The 22727-nt window shown below is 38.6% G+C and overlaps 1 protein-coding gene across 11 annotated transcripts in view; it reads right to left on the reverse strand.

Annotated features, from left to right (window-relative positions):
* Positions 1-15953, reverse strand: part of LOC129745910 (uncharacterized protein CG3556) — a 154996-nt gene extending 139043 nt beyond the window's left edge. For 2 of the 11 annotated variants that reach the window (XM_055739288.1, XM_055739299.1), the window contains exons 1-2: positions 15820-15952; positions 14719-15182 (exon numbers count right to left, since the gene is read on the reverse strand). The gene's annotated coding sequence lies outside the window, so the exon portion shown is untranslated. Of the gene's footprint in view, positions 1-14718; positions 15183-15819 lie in introns of all 11 variants that reach the window. The other 9 variants (XM_055739294.1, XM_055739295.1, XM_055739293.1 and 6 more) reach the window with 9 other exon arrangements.
* Between the last annotated feature and the right edge of the window lie 6774 nt (positions 15954-22727).

Genomic DNA, 22727 nt, shown 5'->3' on the forward strand with positions numbered 1-22727 from the left:
ACAAATCGGTCCAGATATCCGCCTTAAATAGCTTTCTTCTTTTATGGGCCTACGACGGCGAAGACGCCGTCTTCGCAAGACACCAGACAATCGTGATGCCTCCATAAAAAAACACGGCCCGTGCGTCCGCCGGAATCACGCTTGGACTGTCAGAATAAAGTGAATTATGTATGAATGCGTGGAAAGTCGTCATTAGGAAAGGCGGAAAAATCGTGAAGAAGTTAACACAAAGCAACAAATGGGTGTCCCTTTTCCTAAGGGTTCTAGAATTTCTTCTACTTCATATCTTCCAAATGACTGTTTGTTTTTTTTTTGTGTACACGCATCTGAATCAAAGCCGTTAAGCAACTTATACCTATGTGTTCAGCTTTATTTGAATAGATATTGAGCTGATTATTGGTTTTTCATCAAACAGAATGCGTGCAATAAAATAGCAGGGTTTTTTGTCTTTTACTTTGGTAATAACGAAAACGTAGTGCTGTGTTATGGGAAAAAATAATCACATGCATTTTTCCAAAAAGCCTCTATATGTGAAAAAATTACCAACAGAGCTTTTTCTGTGCATCTCAGGAGAACCAATTTTAAGCGATAGGTAGGTATATTTATTTTCAAGCCACTTTCATGTTGTAATTGAAGCACAGGCAATCATAAAAGTACCCAACCATTTTAGTATTTTGTTCCGAAAACAGGGTAGGTAAATTTCCAAAGCTGTCAATAAAGAACGAGAGAAAAACTGTGTTGAATCACATAGGGGAGAAACAAGCCTTATTCGCCTATTAAGCAGAATACTGATTTAATCGTTAGCTTAGCTTAGCTTAGCTTGATTGACTCCCATATCCATCTTAAATTAATGAAATCGAAATGCTTCGTTTACAGGTTTTTTTTATTGATTCTAGAGGAACTTCGTATTTTTTTACATTTGTTTTCAAACTATACATTTCGAATTCCATGTTCGCTGGCGTGGCTAAGCAGAACAAATTCCACGTCGTCAATGGTTGATACTCCGTGATAAATCGAGGCCATCAATTTCGCACAAAATTCCAAAAGAATTGTGCTTGGAATTAGCAGCCATTCTCATTGTACAAAACTGATGCTCTCCCTTTTTCATATGATTTATATGATTAATAACGGGGCCGGCCACGTCCCAGATACTCTTTAAGTTCAACTAGCAACCTCTCGCTCCTGCATACCCTCAAAAAATAGAAATAGTCAGAACCAGAGAAAAGTTAGTTTTACCAACTATGGAAACCCTCTATACTTCTGTGAATACATATTCAAGTATCCAAGGAAGGGGTTGTGTTAGTTTGTGAAAGGAAGAGATCAGGATCCATTTTGGTAAATGGTGCGATCATGATTTTTCCACACCTCCTATGCTCCTAGACATTTCCTGATGAAACTTTTATTTCTATGTGGCATTTCATAAACATCCAATAAAAATGGGTCGAGTTAAATATTGAAGGCAAATCAATACTATCCAAATTTCTTCCTTGATAAACTAGCTCTTTTCCCTAACCGTGATCCCTGTTGAAGCAAAGAGTTCGCAAACGGGCTTTAATGGTTGAAGACGTAAAGGAACTGAAAATGAAAATGAATTATGTTGTAATATTTAGTCACAAATTTTTCTAAATTCTGGAATTTTCTAAATTTTTGAAAACTCTTAGGTTCTTTTCTTTTTCCTTTGCCTCACATTTTAGAAGTTTTTAGAACTTCAATGGTTAAAGAGCACAAAGTGATGTTTTTAATAATCAATACTTTTAAATACATTTTTGATTTTCTATCTTTTCCCACAAATTTGAGTAAATATATTCGTAGTAAATTCATAGGTAACATTTCAAATTTGAAAATGTAAATATATCAAATTACAAAATCAAGCATGTTTAGCAAAAAAAAGAACTCGTTTTATAAACGAAATTATAATACTTAAACATTGAAAATGAAAAACATGTACTTATCTTAAAATTTCGCAGTTCATAATTCACCTGCTGCAACCAAACAGCACTTTGGGAGCGAAACGATTCTGGATCGGTTCGGAAGGCGAAGTACCAGCCCCTTTGATTCGTCGACCACCACCAACTCCAAACACGATTACGACTTATTGCAATCCACTTGAAGAATCGACCGATATAAAAGAATTTACCGCACTGTCAAAGTTATTGAAACTTGGTCATTAAACATGAAGGAAAAATATATTTGGAAAAATCACGAAGCAAAACACGACCGCAGAAAAATATGCGACCGTACTCGAGCAAGGCCAACTTCGTTCACCCAAAATACTGATTTTTAAACTATTTACAAATGAGAAGTCTTTTTTTCATTGAAATCTCTAGCAGTTTTTGAGATTACTAATCCATTATAAAAGTTGTCTAAATTGCCGAACCTTAAACCGTGATGGCTTTATGCGCACCCACAGAAGAGGTCGCAAAAATCCAATGCCTATTTAGCAAATCTCTGTGCCGATAATGCGCTGAAATGTGCACTGTGCCGAAGACGGAATGTTTGAAAAACCGTAACTGGCATAAGGACTCGGCTCCCAAAATGATGCATGACCACTACATTCAAGCGAAACAAGAACAACATTTTATGGCATTTCATTCCTATTGGATAATTCATCCCAGAAACAAGAAAAAAAAACCACAGCGCCGTGGGGAGAGTCGAACTCACTTCACCATCTATATCGTTTTGCCAGTCCGACATCTCAACCAGAGTACTATTTGAGCTTCATGCAGGACGAGGGATATTTGTCATAGGCTTCCTGCCACCGATCAATCACAAAAAACGCACAACGGTGGCTTCCTGGTGTTTGGCCGCCATTCAAGGTAGTCCTTTGTCTTGTGATGGAAACGGGAAGAGGAACGGGAGTGAAGGAAACGGGAAACCCATTGAATGAGAACTGTGCTTCGCTTACTGCCTGCTATTACATACACACGCTACATATACACAGCTGCTAAAGCCGGGCAGCTTGGCCGGTGGTTGTTTGTCGGTGAATTGAAGGAATTTTTTTGTTGTTGCTTTTGCTACATACACACGCACAGCTTAGCCGGTGGTTGTTTGCCGGCGGATTGAATTGAAGTAATATTTTTGTTGTTGCTTTTGCAACACACGCACAGTGCTCGGTTCGCTGGCTGCCTGGTGTTGGCCGGTATTTATTTCCATGCTACTTCGTATTGTGATGCGATATGGAGGGACGTGAAAACGTTTTTATTTTGTTTCTTTCAGACATACGCAATTCGGTTGCGCTGGGAGTTTAATGCCGGTGGACGCAAATCGAATTAGCACCGGTCGCGTTATCTTCTTGTACCGATGATGCTTTGTAATTGATTACACGCCATTGGCACAGAGGCTGAATTTTGGGTGCGCCTATTGAGGTTTTTAGCAAAATTTCAGTTTCTTTGGAAATATTTTCGAAAAAGAAGAATACTCAAAACTGATATAGCTTTCATACGACAAAGCTGTAATTTTATAAAAATCTTTGTCTTATTAGGATTGCCATATAATGAAATCAGTTCATCCACTAGACAAATTTTATCAAATCCGTTTTGAGATCTTCAAATCTTTCTTGAGATGTTGATTAGTGCTTAGATTCAAAGTTTAAATTAAAAAATGTACAAAAATATTCATTCCAATATGTCAATGAACTTCATTATGCCATATAGACTTGTGATATAGCTCAGTTGGCAAGTCAGTTGCCCCTAAGCCGATGGCCGCGATTTCAAGTCCAAGAGAAAACATACTTGTACTGGATAATTTTTTCAATAACTGTCTGCCAACTGCAACGTTGATATAAATTCACGATTGCCATAAAAATGGTAAACCGACTATAATTGAAACAAAACAAAATAATGCCATATTTTCGAGGCAATTGTAAATGACAAACATTCTTAACTCTCTTTTCCTGACACTATTAAACTCTAAAATTAGAATAAATGTAACCAAAAACAGTCAATGGATCTTTCAGTTTTGTTTGATTTTTGCCTTTAAATTAAAAAAACAAAACAATTTTTTGCATCCCACGAAAATACTTCTAAATAATCAACAGTATCAAGTATCGTTATAATTTTAAGAACAAATAAACTTGAAATTACACGCTATCAAAAAATCTCAAAACTACCGTCCTGCAATTTTATTCCAAAAAAGTATGATGAACAAAAAATGGGATCAAGAATCGCCATTCTCCCCTACACAATTTAATACTGTCATCGGTTTTTACCATCAATAATTACTAGCTGGAGTGATGAAACTCAATGTGTACCTACACTTGTACTCTCCAACACCAATAAAAGCTTCTGAATTCAAATTTATCACCGAGTTTAGGATGATTGATGACATTATCAACGCTCCAGTTATCACCGTAATCATCTTTTTTTTTTTTTCTGTGGCCGGCACAGACGGCTCAATTCCAAGCCTAGAAGGAATGTTTCCCGCTGTCATAATGATTTCATAAATTTTAAAAGCATCGCTTCTTCGTTAATTAACCCTTGAAGGGATATGCCAACCACAACATCTAACAGCCGACGGAAGTTAACGCCGCCATTTAAACGATTCATTAGAGATGCCACCCTGTAATCTCTATTAAAAAAGCGATGGGTAATTAAATTTTGCATAAATTATGACGAGCAAACAATTAAGGTGTTCGCTTAGAGTAGGAGGTAAGGCAAATCATCGCCACAATCCCTTTCTTCCTCATCATCATCATTATCATCATCTCCTACCGAGCCATCCTTTTACCACCCAACCATCATCACTCAGTCATATGCTACGATCCATCAACAATGCTTACGTTTGAACTTTTGTGGAAAATTCACCCGTAGGTACACTGAACTGGGGCCAACAGGATTCCATTCATGAAATTAGCTATGCGTATCAAATTAAATTGAATGTTATGAATAATTAAAAAGGCTTAGCTCCGTACACGACGACGTGCTCTAAAGTGTCGTCTGAAGTGCACCCTAATTAAACATTCACTCCCACCCACCGTGTCATGAACTCAAGCCAGCCCATCGTGTTGGTCGACCGGAAATTGTATATGGTTCCACCTTTAAGTTCCGATCATGTACACTGTCGACAATCAATGGTGTTTGTTCTAGTTGTTCAATTTGCTTAACCAACTACCAACACACATTATAACGGCTGAGCGCTGCTAACTCACAAGTGCAAAACATGGCTAACAACCAGACTTTCAAATGTGGCATGTGTATGTGAATGTGAAATGTGTGAATGTGTAATCGGTGTAATCATCATAAAATTATAGTACGTTGGCTTCGAGGAACTCTTACTAGAAGATTTTTAGCAAACCGAAACATTTGAATAAAAGCTTAAAAACTTTAGAAGAAAAACTTTTTTGAAATCGTAAAAAAAGGACGAAATCCATTTTGAACAGAGACTCCCCTAGCAAAGACGTAATCTGAATCACAGTTTCTCAAGCAATTTTTCGAAACTTAAAAAAAAAACATTTGAAATCTACTTGAAAATTTCTTAACTCCCATTACCAGTAGAGATGTACCGAACAGTGGTATTCGTCCAACGGCCGAATATCGAATATTGACCTTTTCAACTATTCGGCCAAACGAATATTCGACATATCCAGTCAACTTTGATACTTTGCCGACGACATTGATATAGTCGGCAGATCATTTGCGGCGGTGGAGGAGATCTACTCCAAACTGAAACGCGAAGCAGGAAGGATTGGGTAGATGATTAATACGTCCAAGACGAAGTATATGCTGGCTTGCGGATCCAAGACCGACCGAGCCCACTTGTCCAGTAATAACAAGGTCACGATCGATGGCGACAAGCTGGAGATAGTCAGAGACTTTGTCTATCTCGGATCACAGGTGACCGCAGATAATGACACCAGCCGTGAGATCTGGCGGCGAGTTATCAGCGGAAGTCGTGCCTACTATGGACTACACTAGCAACTGCGGTCGAGAGGACCTATCCCCCCGCACAAAGTGTAACATGTACACAACGCTCATTAGACCGGTTGTCTTCTACGGGCACGAGACATGGATATTGCTCGAGGAAGAACTGCGTACACTCGGAGTATTCGAGCGACGAGTGTTAAGAACCATCTTTGGTGGCGTACAGGAGAACGGAGTGTGCAGGCGAAGGATAAACCACGAGCTCACCAGATTCTACGGCGAACCTAGTATCGAGAAGGTGGTGAAGGCTGGCCGGATACGCTGGACAGGACATGTTGCGAGAATGCAGGACGACTGTCCTGCAAAACAGGTGTCGAGCCGACGAGCAGGTGGTTAGATCAAGTGGAGCAGGTGGTTAGACCAAGTGGAGCGTGATCTGGCGATGTCCGAGAAATTGGAGAACGGTTGCCATGGACCGAGTGAATTTTAGAAATTATGTACGTCAATTTATGTCGTGAACACTAGAAAAATAAATTACCTACCAAATGATATTTTTCAAGATCTTTTTCATGTAGGGGTTTCTCTGATTTTGAAAATGTCACCAATGACTGTAAAATTTTGAAGTTTTGGCTCAGTGCGCCCCTTTTAGGCGAGCCAATTTACAGTTTCTGTTGGTCCCGACGTCAACGACCTTATTTTTCCTACCCGCATTCTAACACCCGGTACGGTATCAGAGTTTTGTGGTGAGTGCGCTATTTGACTTTGCTTACGCTTGCTGTGTTTGCTCTGAGGACATGGAATTTGAATTACGTTACCCTGGACGCCATGATGTCATGTAAAAATACAAACTGTCAAAAAAGGGCACACACAAATATAAACAAAGTGTTTAGTCAAGTTCTGAACTATTTAAAGTATTTTGTCGAAGCAGTTTTCCCGCGAGTACCCGCGAGTATGTTGGTTCCCGGAGATCTTCGAGAATCAGGAATGCGGTTCAGGAAGCGGCTCCACGTTACCCAACTTTGGATTCGGTACATCGGGGGAGAAAGTAAAAGTGTGAATATAACTCACAATAATAAAATGGAAGGTAGTAAAAATATTTTATTTTTGAATAAAATAAATGATAATGATTATAGAAAGATTTTATTTTTACTAAAAGATAGGAAAACTTCATTATTAAGTCATATTCACAAAAAAATCTAAACTAATTCCAGTTGAATCGTATTTCGTCTTATATTCAGTGGTTTTATAATTTACATCATTTTTATTTTACACGTTGCAAAATTTTACTTCTGGCAGCAATCTATGTGGTTGCGGCCAAGGTTATCATGAAATCGAGCATATTGTCTGGTCGTATGAGGTCCATCTTGTCGCTAGAACGAACTTCATAGATTCTCTTCGGGCCCGAGGAAAACCACCCTATGTTCCAGTGAGAGATGTGCTGACTGTGATAGACTTGGACTAAATGTCCGCAGTATACCTTTTCCTAAAAGCTATTGATCTTCGTCTATAGTTCTTTTTTCATGTTTCCCTACATATTTTCTTTTTTCTTTAAAAGTGAACTAGATATACACACAAATCTTTCGGGGCTCCACTTAGCAAAATTTCACTGTTACTTTCCGTTAGCAAAAATATTTTTTTACCGTCGATTTAGCAAAAAGCTAAATTTACTTGATTTTAGTAGTTTTAAAGTTTATCTTGCTTGATTTTAGTAAAACGAAGGTTGTTTTGCCTCGATTTCCAGCAAAAAAAATTGCTGGAAACGTTCAGCAATCCAAATTTTTGCAGCAATTTGAATTGCTGGAAACCAGCATTAACGTTTGCTGTTTTTTCCAGCAATTTAAATTGCTGAAAATTTTGCTGGAAAGTCAGCGGGACAAAAACCAGCAAAATTTTGCTGGTTTCCAGCAAAAAAAAATGCTGTGTAAGCACACAATTGTAATCAAACAAAACGAGTTTGGCTCCTTAAAGCCTAAAGGTATGAGCCGTTTCAAATAAAGAATTTACAAAAAAAATTCACTTGGGTGTAATGTTCAACTAGCACTAAAATTCCGTCCGTCATAAACGATGCTTCTTTTTATTCACATCACATGCGATGTGATTTAATTTTTTTTCGTAGTATGTAGAATGTCCAAAATTTAAATCATATCATTAAACAAAATTTAGTGACAACATAGATATTGGAGAAAAAAACCAAAACATTAAACTATTTAAATCTTGGGTGGCCAAAATATGGCCCGCGGGCCACATGTGGCCCGCGACCAGCTTTTTGTGGCCCGCGAAGCTCTTTTTGGAAAAGCCATGTTCTAAGAATTGATTAGTTTTCGTGGTCTGCGTATACCATTTGGAAAAATACATTTAAATCTACTCTAACTGAATTCAATACAAATATCTGAAAATCTCTTTGAAGTGATATAAGCCAAAGGGGTGAACATGTAAAAAACTAATTTCGAGAACACGCGCTTTTAAATTGTTGTGTTTGGTCATTATCCATACATTTTTCGAATATTTGCACCTTTCTTTCGAACGTTAAAGTATGCGAATATAATTTTGAAAATCTAAAAAATTCAACATGGAGAATCGTTTGGCATCATTTTCTCAAAACTGATCATTTTTGCACTTATACCCCTTTGGCTCTGCGAGCTTTATATAATTTTACAAAAAAGATTACCGTCACTGTAAAAAAAAAATTACAGTTACAATTTTTAAATTATCAAAAGTGTACGGTATTTGACACATTATCTGTAAATTCCATCAAACATTTTTCAATGTTTCCCGATTGGGCTTTGGGGCTCAAGTTTTAATATTGAGGAGTTTGGAAAGCCTCTGAAAGTAAGTAAGATCGTATCAAAATCGTTAAAATACCGTTAAATATCACCGAAGCATACCAACATCATAATAAGATTTATACTTTTACAGCAACCATACTTCAACCGTTCTTAAAGTGAATTCTTTTTCAACAACTTAGTCATCCATCCAAATTAAGTAACTTTTTCAAATTATGTCAAATATCGAAAGTTTGCTTTGTAAAGTTTTCAATTTTTTTATTTGTTTGCTAAGCTTTAAAAGAAAAGGGATATCCAAATATAATTTAATTGGCATCTTGTTCTTTATTTATTAACATCAATAATGAAAAACTAGACAGAATTTGGAATTAGGTTTGTAAAATTCAACTAGAACGACTTTTTTTTAGCAAAATTTCGACTTGAAAAAGGTGCAATTATTACTCAAATTTGTATTCATCTTGTTCATAGAAGGCTTTCCAAATTCACTTGTCAAATCGAGATATTGAAAATTTTTGACAAAGTTCGATTGAGTTGAGATTAAGGTGCGTACTTTGGAAAATCAATATTATTCATGATATAACTAGAGTTCGTTAAAAAAATTCTTTTAATTGTTAAAAGCTTGTGAACGCTACTTTTTTCCACAATACCATTCTGTGTTTTTTATATGTCTATAAAATTTTTCTAAGGAGATCTTGAAATTTTGGAAAATCGGCAGTCATTTTTATTATATTTGGAGAGCATCAGCAAAAGGGGTAGGCTTAATAGCGGCACGTTATCCAAACCAACGCGAAAATTGTGCCTAATTGACTTAATGTCCATTGTAGTCACGCCATTTGACATTTCTCGGATAAATAAACCGATGAGATTTTAAATGCCTTGAAAAGATTGACATACATACATAATTGGGAGGGATAATTCATTTCGTATTGCGTAATATGTATTTCTAATATTTTCAAATGGAGCAAAATTTGTAAAAATATTCAAGTAACACATACTACTTTTTAAGATGAATCTATACTAGAGTTCCCAGATTTTTTTTCAGAACGTATTTGGACTGGAAAAATCCGGACTATTTTCATACAATTTGATTTTTTTTGTTCGATTTGACAAAAATGTTAAATAAATCCGGGCATTTTTCAATGAAATCCGGCAACCGAACTTTTCCCAAATTTTGCATTTGATATCAGTGTAGTCTGGCAAGCTTAATCTTTACTCGATGTGACTTAGGCAAATGTTTTTATAGCGTTTCTAAAAAACCTGTTTTTTTAAATTCTCCAGAACAATTTTTTTTGGCCCGCCAGCCAATCTCATTTCTGAAATTTGGCCCGCCTGATGAAAATGTTGGACACCCATGATTTAAATTCTATTTAATATAGATAAACTTGCTCCAAGATAACAACTTCAAAACCATAAAGATTTTTTCGTATTTGTGAAAGCAAACAGTTCCCATAAGGTTTCATCCGTATTCACCCCACACTGTCCCTATTGACTCAATTTTACGGTATATAATTGAAAATCGGGGTCTATAATATCTCAATGCATAATGTTCACTTCCATTCAAAATAAGAATTATTGTTATTAATATTATTTCCATCAATTGTTATCAAATTGAATTTGCAAGAAAACGGGAAAAAAATTTATTAAAAAAAATCAAGTTTTTATTTCACTCCATTCCACTCCACTGCTTATGATAAAAAAGCTTATGATAAAAAAAATACTGGTATTTGTAATGGACAAATTCCGTTCACGCTAGAGGTTATTTAAATACCGCTCAACCTTCCCTTTTTCCGACCGTCCATCCAGTCAATGAACCGGAATAGCCCCTGGGGAGGCAAAAGTAACATCCGGGGAAAGCAACTGGAAATGAACACCAATCGATTTGCTTTTTTGCTTTGCTTCACTTTTTTGTGCTTTAGCTGGAGTGGAACACTATTTCGTCGGGGAAAGCTGATTTAAGTTGACCATATGAATGAACATCAACTGCACCACATACCGGTCGACTTTCACCACCGGCATCGGGAATTGATTCAATTGTGACTAAATGAATGCGGCAACGAGAGGAAGGAATCACATGTCTACCAGCCCGAGTGCCAAAGCTTCTCTCCACCACACACGAGATAATCGAAATCCGATTATGCGATTTCCGGTGGCTTATACCTACATCAGAACCATCGCTGTGGCAAAGCTCTCTCCCTAAATGCCGCAGCCATTTGTAAGACTCTATTTATGGAGATTTTTTTTTAAACCCTTTGTTCTGGTTCGGTAGATGCAAGTAGATTTGGCTGTCCAATTTAAACTGTTTTCGAGAGCTAGGGTGTGTGAACGATTTTGAAACCTGCAATTGCAAATTGCACATAGGTTTTTTCCCTTCTTCTTTTCGTTTATTATATCATTTTAATCGCCGTGATTTCTTTGATTCTAATTTAGAGTGGCATGCTCGACGTAATTTTTTGTTGTATAAAGGGTAAATGTTGATAACTTTTACAAAATAAAGTCGCAAATAAGTGAACTCACGCCACAATAAATGGAAACTTTATAAATAATAGTTTCATTCAGCTAAGAGGTTCATCAAACCTTTGATTATTAGTGGAAACTTTATAATTTTACCAGCAAACTTTAACTAGAATGTTTACTAAAGCCTATTAGCCCTGTGACATCCAAATGACAGATAAGCCCTAAATGAGGTATGAGAGTAAATGCTAGTGCCTTTAACCGGCTTTGTGCATGACATTTCTCAAAATAAAATAATCCACAGGAGTCAACAAACTTCATAAAAATCTCAGATTGATTTAGGCGATTCAACCAGCTAATTAAATGGTGATCGAATTAAAAACGAATTTCCAGATGATCCAGCGGCTCTGGGAGCTGAAACCTGAGCCATCAAGCGAAAGAAACCGGAGGATCTCCCTCGAGCTATTGAAGATTCGTGCACCGTGAAGCAGGCGCTCGCGACAGGAATGTCCCGAGCCTCCCGAGTCCCGATTTTTTTTATTGTTTACATTTTCATCCAGTGGGTTGTACCCACTGGATTAATATTTTGACATTTCCCCACAGGCTGTATATCGGCCGAAATACACGCCAAACCGGCTTTTGGGCAGCCGTTAAGTCGAATATAGAGTTCTTAGGCTTTGTGGGACTGTTTCTATATCCGAATATACTGCCGAATAAGGGCCATTTTATACGGCTTATTGATTACTCGGGATGTCAACGAATAACAACATGTAGACGACCATGCCAACGACTGAAAATTTATGATCAAGTAGGTCGTCTCCATGCCTCTCTTAGAGCAAGTTCACTGGTGTTGGGAAAAAGTGGTAGAATTTTGTTACTTTTAGCACATTTTGAAAATTTTTCCATGCAAAAACATTTTCAAGATCTGTGCCCTTTAAGTTTTTCAACAACACGTGTTGTAGTTTCGCATGCTGTGATGCAAAAATAGCAATATTTCTATCACATACGGCTGAAATAGAAACAGTGCTGTAAAAAATACATCGCGCAAAGATCTTGAAAACATTATTGCACGGTAAAATTTTCAAAATGTCCAAATTTCTACCACTTTTTCCCAACACCAGTGAACTTGCTCTCACAGGCAAGTGCCAGCTTATGTCAAGAACTTGCCATTCGCTTATTCTGTTTCCGTTCCACCACAGATGCATCCTGCCAAATCTGCCGATCCTTGTTAATCCTACGAGTTCTTCCGGGCCTCTAGCACCGTTACGCAACGAACTAGGAACGTGCTACGACGTCATTGTTTTAACCGAAACCTGGCTCAACGACCGGACCCTCTCTAGTCAGATTATCGGCCCAGATTACGCAATGTTCCGTTGTGACCGTAATCCCCGTAACAGCAAAAAGTCTACTCGAGGGTAGTGTTACTGTTAGTGTTACTCACTGTGAAATCTACATTTCCAGCTCAGCCAAATGAAGACGATTCATGGGATAATTTAGAACTTGTTTGGATGGATTCGCATTGATTTCGTTGATCGGAAACTCTACTTGTGCGTATGTAAGTGCCTCCTAACGGTTCTGGAGACTTGGTTTAAGCTGAATCTGTTTTGCTCTGCCTATCTAAAGTAAGCTGAATTTGCTTTCCCGTATGCTGGCCGTATGCTTGATATCTGCTTTGTGAACGAAAATCAAGAATCCGACGATTGAATCAGCTCCAGTTCCTTTTGTTAAAACTGTCCCGCATCATCTAGACCTAGTGATTTCACCCGATGTCACTAAAATACATGCCTAAGAAGAGAAACCCACATCTTTCTATCGCGATTTCATGAACGTTGACTTCGAAGTTATATCCGTCGTCCTGCAATCCATTAATTGGGATGCTGAGCTCGATTCCCTAATCCCAATGCAACTGCCGAGACGTTTGCGAAAATCCTGAATTATTGGACCCGAAACCCTTCACTAACATTGTTTTGCAAGCATTATAATTTCTGGAATATTTGAAGAAAAAAAAACATTGAATACATTTCGAGCTTCATGATCGCTGGTGTGGCTAAGTAGGACGAGTTCCACATCGCCAATGGTAACTACTCCGTGATTGATCGAGGCCATCAATTATATACAAGGGCCAAAAGAATGCAGCTTGGGATTGGTAACTCATTATCAATGCCCAAAACTCATTAACCCTTTAAAAAAAATCAGTAATGACGCCGACCACGTCCTAGTAGTCAATGAGCGATGAAGGAAGGATTGTTAGTAAGATTCTTTTAAGGATCGACCATAAACATGTTATTCTAGCTTTCTTCAAAAGCTTGTTTGGAAAAACTCTGAAACATGATAAGTCAGTATCATCAGCTATAGAAACCGGGAGTAGAAAATCTCAATATGTAAAACTAAAAAAGTCAATGTTACATGATTACAATAAATTTACAGTTCTCCTCTGAAGAAGGCTAAAAAATAGCCGAAACGTCTGGACAGTGGTAAAAATCATTCACTTTGATTTTCAAAAATATTATTGACTAAGCCGTTAACTATTAAAAATTTATAATTAAATACTATTATATAATCTCGTGGGAATCGAGGTCAGGCTGAAAAAAAGAATCTCCAACCCTATCACCAGGGATTTGGATACGGTTTGTTGACTGAAGCTTTTAGTAGTTTGCAGTCCAAGTTCCAAGAGCCGATTGAACAATCCGTCACAAATTGTGCAGCCCCACGGGATTACCCATTTGACCCCTGCTTGGTAATCCTTCAAGCGTTATCTGAAATTCAATTATTTCGAATTTCATTTTTCACTCCACCATCATCACGCGCGGGTGTTCCTACATTATTCCTGAAAGAGCGCGTTTGGTATGTTTGACATGAATTGCATTCTGTTTGTTTTAATTTGATGTGACAGGATTGCCGGAGAACAAAAAAAAAACTGGGAAACAATATTTATTGTTTCTATTTTTTGTTCTTTGCAAGATAGTTTTATTCGACCTGCTTTCGTTTAGATTTTTCAGTGAAGGGACAAACAAGAAAACTAAAAGGCTTGATGAAATTATAAGAAAACAATAAAATTTGTTGTGTATTTTTCTACTGATAAATTGAATATTTTCTTTTCAAACCTTAGTTAAGATTTTTATGTATCATAATTGAGATTAGATATTTTAAAGATGGAAAATTCGTTAGTTTCTTATAAAAGCTATCAGTTGAGAAACATTAATTCAGAACAAGTGCGAAAAAAACAATACTCAAGAACAACGATAATTTTAATGAATTTCTGACACTTTATTTAAATCAGGTTCAAAACACGATAAATGTTTGTATGTGTTGTACTCATAACATATTCTTGCGTGAATTCTACAAAAAAAAAATATTAGTCTTCACTTGCAAATTAATTTTGCTGTAGTAATGGAAATATATTTTTTGTTTTTTTTTTATTCTATAGAATTTTTATATACATTCCAGCTTTCACTTTCAAAAAACGTTAATTCTCTAAAAGATGTAGTCACCTTCAAAACTCTGAGAAAATTCCAAATTTAAATTCAAAAGATGTGACAACATTCAAATAAGCATCCCAGTGCTTCCCTACCAACGAAGATGAAGCCAATAAAAGAGCCCGTACCGAACTTTCCCAATTAGGTTACCTGTTGTTGCTGTTGTTCTCGTCGATGTGAATGGATTCAGGAAATCCTTATTCGCCAGAAACGAATTTCTACCGGCTGCGTCTTCTTATCCAGCACGAAGGAAAAAAAATCACAGGTCGGCCGTTATCACATTCCAAGTGAATTCCGACTGTTGCGCATAGCACATACACACGGAATCGCTCTACACTGACTGATACACGAGCTGATCTGCTTTTCAATTAAATATATAATTTCACTGAGATTGTATCATCTAAATTAATCCGGAAGGCTCCTTCACATTCGCAGCGCTCCGTTGAAAGCGAACATCTTCCTCCGACACTGGTTCAAGTTTGGATGCTGCCTTTTTGGGTTTATCTTTTCTGCTGAAAATTATGCACTCGTTACAAAGATCTATCTCCATATGCTTTCGATTCTTTCTGGTAGTAGATTGAATCGCACACAGGAAAGAGGGATGCTGAATCACACTATGTAGAAGAAAAAACCTTCATCATATGGTAGAAGATAGATGTCTATTATCCAGGGGCGCAGTGGCAAAATAAAAATTCAATGATATTCAACACAACAATTTTAGCATACGAATAAAAGCCATTAAAACTTTCCGACACGAGTTGTAAAACATTCGGCATAACTGCAGAACTTTCTGCCTTAAATAAGCCTCAGGGCATCAACAATGTGCTTTCCCGCTTTCATCTATACTCACGAACATTACTAAAAGAAAACTAACAAGAAAAATCTTCAAATGATGACATAACCATCCCTCAGATCGTTATCCCAATCCTCACATCAAAACAAACGGAAATGCTTTTTTAAAGCTATACTCAAGAAAACCAAACACGCGAACAGAACCGGATATTGCGGTGCTTTCTATACACCAGCTCGAGACGCGTCGTGTTCTTTCAATGCGAGAAAACATATAGAAAGTAAAAACGAAAAACACTTCTACACAGATTATTTCCTTTGCCTCAGCTTCTACTGTATCCACATGACACTAAGGCGACTTAAGGTCGGGAAATTGTTGCTTCTGTCGCGTCTTAATCCGGAGAACCGTTTTGTATTCCAGTCTTATGCCGAAAAACGACTGCTATTATAACTCGCTCTTACAAACCCGACGTAACTAGCAACAGAACATCCTATATATCAACCAACTATACAGACACAGAAGACTATAAGTGCTTTTCACAAATCGCAACGGCTCGAACGTCCCGATGGCTGTTATCCTCTCGACGGCTCCACGACGACTGACATCAGCTGAAAGCAACGAACGACATTCGTGTCCTTTGGCGAGCTAACCCTTGGAGGGTCGCCCGAAAAATATGCTCTTTTCTTACCCACCCACACCAGAAACGGGGAAACCGACAGTGCTGCTGCCGCCTGAAATGACTCACGTGCGATTCCAGGAATCCAAACCAAACCACCAACCTCCCCTTCAGACAAAGAAAAAACTGCCGGCTATAGGCATATCTACTTAATTCGGTCTATCAATCGACACTACATAATCCCATCAATCGGACATGGAATGCGGGCACTGGCATCAATACTGTTCAAATTATGCCATTAATATCTGGGTGAAATTCATAAACCACATTATGATCTTTGTGGGAACGTGATAGGAATTGAAATTTTGCTTCAATCGCTCCGTGCCAATATCGCCTGCCAAGAGATGGAACAGTGATGCCAATCCCAGTTAGTACCTCACATTTTGACTACACACAAGAATGATGAGCGGTCTAAAAAAATCAACTCAAAAAATTTTAATTCTGCATGTGACGTTCGTTCGAACTTTGCAATTTTATCTGATTTCAGGAACTAAAGTTTTCTCAAGCATAAAGGGTGATACGGACAAAATTTGGTCAAGGGAAAACGCGTGTAAATCGGTGAAATTGTTTATTTAAAAAATGAAATTAAATTTCTTTTTCAATTTTAATTCAGAAAAAATATTCAGTTAGGCTTCCGCTTTTCCAAATCCGAATTGCCGGGCCTGTAAGTTTAAAACCTACCACCCCACCGGCGTTACAGGGACTCCCTTTATTAGGCCTCGGGGCGACTCGCTTACCAAAGGAAATCGCAGGGAGTTCGAACTTTGACCTCAGGAAAACCCCGAAAATGCACTTCTTGAACTTTTATTAACAATTACCACAACAATTCTACCTTATATGCGCAAACTAGAATGACCAGATGGTTACGGTACCTTTTAGGGCCAAGCCCTGGTTGTCGCTGTTTGGAAGATGGCGCATCTACGGCGATGGTGATGCTACTGCTGACCAACTCCTCTGTCGGTCCAATTCCGGCTGGGAACCGGAATTTTCCTTCCGTGAATCTCCACGGCGAGGACGAATGAGCGGGTTGGAGAGCTGGTTGGTCGATCCGAAGGGTTCGTAGTACGGAATCGACAACAACCATCGACGTGTGACCGTCCGGCAGATATCTGCTATCCGTGACGACCAGGACTAAATACCAAGGCCGATTCAGGACCAGGGTTCAGAGACCAGGTTGACTTTCGTGCCGCCAAATGGTTGCTTTTGGCCAAAGACTTAGGGGTCCTGTTGAGGAATCAGGCGTTAGTATTCCGTATTTCTGCGGGAACAAAATTGCGGTTCGGCGTCTCCTGGCTTACCTGGTGTCTGGCTTTACACAATTTAGCTTAATTGTGTGCTGTGTTTGTATTCGCACTTTGTACTTCACAGTTTCGTAGTACTAATCGAAGAGAGCCAGCACCAGAAAGTCGCCTTTGCCCGGCCTTGAACCGCGAGTATAGGTCGTTGCTCTCCCATTGTGGCGGACACGATCGTTCGCCTTCGTGAAATTGTCGGGCGTCGCTACCGATCGGGATGGTTACCAAGCAGCGCGGGTTACCATAGATGGCCCTCTGGTTGTCAGGTGTTGAAGCTTCGTGGCTGCATACTGGTGGCTTGTGGCGCTGTCGTCGGCTTTGAAGACTACATTATTTGGGGAAAACCATCACCCATCATTTTCCCTCACTGCGATATTTAAAAACTACAATTACCCGCGACAAATCACTACAACCTCGATGGAAGTGTTATCTGACGCTTACAGGCCTTACGATTAACCCCTGCCATCAGATTTTGTACAGCCACCTTGTCCACCTTCTTCGCCGCAGAACGCCAGTTTGCCTTGAACTGCTGCTCGTCCTTAGCAGTTTTTTTGGTCTTCTTTAGGTTTCGCTTGACAATAGCCCAGTATTTCTCAATTGGGCGGAGCTCTGGCGTGTTGGGAGGGTTCTTGTCCTTGGGAACCACCTGCACGTTGTTGGCGGCGTACCACTCCATGGCCTTTTTAACGTAATGGCAAGATGCCAAATCCGGCCAAAACAGTACGGAACAACCGTGTTTCTTCAGGAAAGGCAGCAGACGTTTATTCAAACACTCTTTCACGTAAATTTCTTGGTTGACAGTCCCGGATGCTATGAAATGCTGCTTTTCAAGCCACAGGTACAGATGGCTTGCCAAACCAGATATTTCTTCGCAAACTTTGACAGTTACATGTGCTCGAAAATATCTGCTACCTTTCCCCTTCCTTTTGCCGTATAAAACTCCTGTCCCGGAAGCTGCTTGTAGTCGGCTTTGACGTAGGTTTCGTCGTCCATTACCACGCAGTCAAAACATATAGAAAGTAAAAACGAAAAACACTTCTACACAGATTATTTCCTTTGCCTCAGCTTCTACTGTATCCACATGACACTAAGGCGACTTAAGGTCGGGAAATTGTTGCTTCTGTCGCGTCTTAATCCGGAGAACCGTTTTGTATTCCAGTCTTATGCCGAAAAACGACTGCTATTATAACTCGCTCTTACAAACCCGACGTAACTAGCAACAGAACATCCTATATATCAACCAACTATACAGACACAGAAGACTATAAGTGCTTTTCACAAATCGCAACGGCTCGAACGTCCCGATGGCTGTTATCCTCTCGACGGCTCCACGACGACTGACATCAGCTGAAAGCAACGAACGACATTCGTGTCCTTTGGCGAGCTAACCCTTGGAGGGTCGCCCGAAAAATATGCTCTTTTCTTACCCACCCACACCAGAAACGGGGAAACCGACAGTGCTGCTGCCGCCTGAAATGACTCACGTGCGATTCCAGGAATCCAAACCAAACCACCAACCTCCCCTTCAGACAAAGAAAAAACTGCCGGCTATAGGCATATCTACTTAATTCGGTCTATCAATCGACACTACATAATCCCATCAATCGGACATGGGATGGAAGCTGCTTGTAGTCGGCTTTGACGTAGGTTTCGTCGTCCATTACCACGCAGTCAAACTTCGTCAGCATCGTCGTGTACAGCCTAGGGGATCGCGCTTTGGCCGTCGTTTTTTGTTTATCATCGCGATTTGGAGTCACTACCTTCTTGTAAGTCGATAGTCCGGCTCGTTTTTTGGCTCGATGCACGGTTGTAGACGATACACCCAGCTTTTTTGCGGCATCTCGGAGAGAGAGGTTAGGGTTTCGCTTGAAACTACCGGCAACTCTCATTGTTGTCTCAGCGCCTTCTGGTTTTTTTATTTTTTCCCGATCCTGACTTCCTGGCTGTCGACAAACGTTCCAAAAACATATTAATTACATTTGTAACGGTTGATTTGGCAACTTTTAGCGATTTTGCCTGCTTTGCGTGCGAGTAGCTCGGATTTTCGCGATGCCCGAGCAAAATTTTGATAAGCTGCTCTTCTTCCTTGGACGGCATTTTGACAACTGAAAAGTGAATTCCAAAATCAAAATAGGAGCAACATTCTACACACTCACACACACACACACACACACACACACACACACACACACACACACACACACACACACACACACACACACACACACACACACACACACACACACACACACACACACACACACACACACACACACACATACACACACACATACACACACACACACACACTCACACACACACACACACACACACACACACACACACACACACACACACACACACACACACACACACACACACACACACACACACACACACACACACACACACACACACACACACACACACACACACACACACACACACACACACACACACACACACACACACACACACACACACACACACACACACACACACACACACACACACACACACACACACACACACACACACACACACACACACACACACACACACACACACACACACACACACACACACACACACACACACACACACACACCTTCAAAATGAGGGGTGTTCAGGTTTTTTAAATGCAAAATTGAAAGAAATACGTCAAGTTGATATTGATCAAATTTTGACCGTATCACCCTTTAGGAAAAACGAAGATTTTTCTTCATGATTTTCGAAATGTACAATAATCGATAAAGTTTTTAATTACTAGGACATTTTTAGGTAAACTCCCTCTCCCGTGAATTGCCGAACGTCCAGCAGCTGTTCTCCCAGATACCACTCGTCACCATCCCTGAATCACCTCCTTTGTCGCAAAACTCGACAGAATAATTTAATCACAGCAATCCACAAAACACAAGGCATCACCAAAGCAGAAAAACACACAATTTTTGGAAGCATTGGAAACAAAAACAACGCGTCGTATCAACGGCGTACAGAATGGAAATTATTCTTCCAAAACAACTTTTTCAAACACAATTTTGAAATATATTTTAGTCCTAAAATTCTATATCTTCAGTTAAAAAACACTCTTTCAGGGCATGTGTAACTGAACATATGACTCGAAAAAGAACATTCACAATCGCGAGGCACTTTTTTCGCCTTTGATCACCAGGTGCTAAGTTTTACAAACAATATTGAAACACGTCTTCCTTTCCAGCGTAAAATTTATGAGAACATCACAACATACTTGATTCACTAAATATTCTATCAGGTTAATGAATCAACATGTGTTTGAAGTTTTTTTTTACCTTTTTCATATGAACAATCAGAATTTTCAAAATTTTTCGCGAACGTGACGTAAAAAAACGCGTGCGTTCCGAACCGATCACCGCCTACTTCTCATATCTTTTGCATACATTGATTACATTACAAAATTTCTTACCGTAAAGTCATGCCAGTACGAAGACTGCAGCAAGCATGGCTCAGTGAAGATGAGTGATTTTTGGAACATTGGACCAAAGTATTGACGAGACCGAGACATCATTTTTTACAGAAAAATTCGGTGAAAATACAACGATTTGTTAAGCCATATGTAAATACAATGAGCCGTTCGTGAACAATGAATGAGCTGTTCACGTCCGAGAGTGAATTAACCGTCGCTTGCTGCCCATCCACAAGCATGATCACTCAAGCTTCGTATGGAAATTTCATATTTATAAATTTTTGCACCTTCCATGACTTTTTTTTTGTTTACTTTGACTACTAGAAACAGCAATTAAAATTTCGGAAGCAATTCATAGTGTTCTGAATTAGCGCGACAAATTTTAATTTTCATTTTTAATACATTTCACGTAAACAGCTCTCAAACCCAACGTGTAAAAAAAGGATTTTTGGCGTTTTTGACTGCTTATTTGAAAGCTTTTATGCTGTAGGATGAAAATAAAAAATCAAAAAATTGCTTTGAATAGCAAAAACGTTTTTTTGTTTTATATAATCTTTGCAAAAATATTAAATTATTAATAACCCTAGAAAGCAAGGACTGTCATTTTTGAACACTTTTCAATGGATTCAGATTTTTTATTTTCATACGTTTATAACTTTTTCATGAATTACTTAGCTTGTTTTCATGTTAGCAAAACATGAAGCTTAGAAATAGACAAAACCAATAATTGAAGACAAACTTAATTTAAAGCTTTTTTTTTCAATTTTCAGGATGAATTTATATGCAAAAAATTCTTCTCCCATACAAATTTCCATACAAAATTTAAGCGCGATGCGCTTATTCAGCAATCAACCAAATCGTCTTAAATTTTACACTTATGCTTGGTGATCCAAAAGGCATCGAAAAAAACATCAGGGAGCAAAAAGTCAATTTTTCCAACGGTCTCATGATCACCCACACGCTCGGCCATATTGAATCATAAATGTTTGAAAAGTAACCAAAATTTAAGTTCTGTGGGTCAGAAAAAAAAAAATCCGCTCAAACGTCAAATCGGTCTGATTAAGCCACCGACCAGTGAGCACGTAACAAATTTTGCTCATTAGAATGATCATTATGAAAAGTTTTCTTATAAGTCATTAAGAGAATTTTGTAATGAACAGGTTTACAAATTTCTCCAAACTGAGCATGCCGTATCTAAAAAACAATAATTTCGTTGATTTTGTTTGGCTCCGGCACGAGTTTTTATCTTAAACAATTACTACTTGTTCCAAAAAGTATTCAGTTTTTTGCCGAAAAGTAAAAAAAAAAATGCTTCAAAAGGAAAAAATAATTGATTTCATATTTTAATTTATGATGGAATTCATTCAGTTCTTTAAAAATCATATGCAATGATTTAGAATCAAAAATCCTTCTCAATTTAAAGATTTTTTAATGGAAAAATGGATCATAAAATATGTAGCTTAACTCATTTGAACTGTTAATTTTTCATGGAAACTACTTTGTCTGGCAACAAACATCCGCAGGAACTCAAACAACCATGCGCATCCGAAACACACCGAAGTTCCTTCGGTCGGGCCAAGCGATAGAGTGCCAACCATAACAATTTCAGAGAACTCGAGCCTTCGTACAAAAACACACCGTCAATCCTCACACAAACACCAGTCTGTGGGAGTAGTGAATGAAACAGACCAAAACGGAATTATTAAAAGTCCGGCGTGTATGTGGTGGAGTGTTTTTCTTTTTCCCGGTCGCTTTCCATTCATTTTCCCAACATATAGGATATTTTGGCAGCGTTGTTTCCGTTCTCTCTCTCTCTCTCGTTATGCCCCAACATCATCAGCCGGCAATCGCTATTTCCTTGTTCCCATCGTCGTCGTTCTCGTAGCAAACTTCCAACATTCACCCGGTCTCATCCTGTTTTTTTTCTTCTTTAGGATTGGGAAACGGGCGCCACTT

The sequence above is a fragment of the Uranotaenia lowii genome, chromosome 2, assembly GCF_029784155.1.
Source record: "Uranotaenia lowii strain MFRU-FL chromosome 2, ASM2978415v1, whole genome shotgun sequence".
In the NCBI taxonomy this organism is placed as follows: Eukaryota; Metazoa; Arthropoda; class Insecta; order Diptera; family Culicidae; genus Uranotaenia; species Uranotaenia lowii.